Below are 1868 nucleotides of genomic sequence, written 5' to 3' on the forward strand. Positions count from 1 at the left end.
ATTACTCAGTTTGTGTTATTTATTACATATTATTTTACTTAAAATAGATAATTTGTCACAACTAAAGAATTTCTTATAATTATTACAGTAGATTTATATCAATGTATTTTTAGACATATTTCTTGGAATAGCTTAAAGTATTAACATGAATAATATTTGATGACTAATAGATAATAATATATATACTACTGAATAATGAGTGGTGTATGTATTATAACAGAGCTAAATCAAAATGCTGGTTATATTAGACCCTAGCTCTTGGAATAGGAGAATATTTTAAATAATTTGTGCTAAATGAAAAATAAAGAATTGAGCGATTGAAATTAAAGGAATATAGGCTAATAAATATAGAGCGTCTATAACACCAATAATGAATTTATATATAAAAGTAATATCTACAATCTCTTGCCTTAATACTAATGTGGGAAAGTTTAAAATTGATCTAATCGGCGAATAACAGTAGTAATTTATATCAATATTAAGATAATAAGCGACAAATTTTATAAATATTAAGAGCAGAATTTTTTTGCTAAAAAGGTAATTTGTAATTCACTAAAAACTAATCTTTTTTAAATAGATACTGATTTTTTTATAATGATATAGAAAATATTAATTTAAAAATGTCTTGAATATTGAAATACATTATTAATTTCATCTATATCCCATAAAAGTAAAATAATAATTAAAAAAAAATTCAAATGCTTCATCGAATTTTTGCAAATTATACAACCTACACAATTTAGGTCAACTAAAATTGACTTTTAATTTTATGCAAATTAATATTATAGTGTTTTGTTAAATTTGATCATTAAACTGATAGTAAATTATAAATTTAAACAAGTTATAATAATATTCCAATAAAATTTTAAAAATATGCTCTTTGGTTGTAAGTCTCAACCTNTAATATTCCAATAAAATTTTAAAAATATGCTCTTTGGTTGTGAGTCTCAACCTGAGGGTATTTTTTAATTTTTCTGTTTAAATTAATAAATACATTTGAAACTATAAACAACACTTACCCTCGAAGTATTAAGGAACATCAGAATAAAAATAACAATGAGGCGTTGCATAGCCAAATGGAATGTTTTAGAGTGTACCTATTTATTTTTAGTTGATTAAATGAATAAATTTGATTAACAAAATGAATTCGTTAGATGTATATCACTCACAATAAACAAAATGTTTTGAACAGTCAAGTTCTATTGAATTTATAGATTACACTGCTAAAATAAACCACAAAAAATGTACGGACGTGTCACAAATTATAGTAGCAAATTGATTGCCTTACATTTTTACCATAGCTAAATTCACCAACGCGTTGCNGATTGCCTTACATTTTTACCATAGCTAAATTCACCAACGTACGAATAGAAGCGCTATTTTATATACATATATGTATATAAAAAAAATTAAACAGCAAAGTATATTTGTTTCTATTTGTTAGTAAACAATCGATGAAAATGTTATTATTTTTTTACAAAAAACCCAAAGAAAAAAGTATGTATGTAATATTAATTTTTTACACCACATTTTATCTCTATAACAGCACTATATACAGAACGATTCAATAAGGAAAACATTCATTTTCTTGGAAATGATGGAAAAGTTTTAATTTTCGTAAAGAAAAATTGGTCTATAGCTTTCGATAATTTATTTTTAAACAAAATAATATGTTGTTTATTAATAAAGTGAANATAATATGTTGTTTATTAATAATGTGGACTATATTTTTATTGAGATTACTTGCACATTTTACAAAAGAATAAAAACTTTAGGTGCGTTGGACTTATTATTCGACGTCCGGTATACGAGTAACTCACAACAAAAAGGCCTACGCTATAACGCCCCCCACTTATTCAATAATAATC

The 1868-nt window shown here is 24.0% G+C and overlaps 1 protein-coding gene across 1 annotated transcript in view; it reads right to left on the minus strand.

Moving 5' to 3' along the window:
* The window catches only part of LOC126893725 (DNA repair protein XRCC3-like), a 26290-nt gene extending 25213 nt beyond the window's left edge, over positions 1-1077 (minus strand). Inside the window, exon 1 of the mRNA XM_050664177.1 lies at positions 1020-1077. The gene's annotated coding sequence lies outside the window, so the exon portion shown is untranslated. The remainder of the gene's footprint in view (positions 1-1019) is intronic.
* Between the last annotated feature and the right edge of the window lie 791 nt (positions 1078-1868).

The sequence above is a fragment of the Daktulosphaira vitifoliae genome, unplaced genomic scaffold (assembly GCF_025091365.1).
Source record: "Daktulosphaira vitifoliae isolate Bord-2020 unplaced genomic scaffold, ASM2509136v1 Scaffold_1, whole genome shotgun sequence".
NCBI classification, from domain to species: domain Eukaryota; kingdom Metazoa; phylum Arthropoda; class Insecta; order Hemiptera; family Phylloxeridae; genus Daktulosphaira; species Daktulosphaira vitifoliae.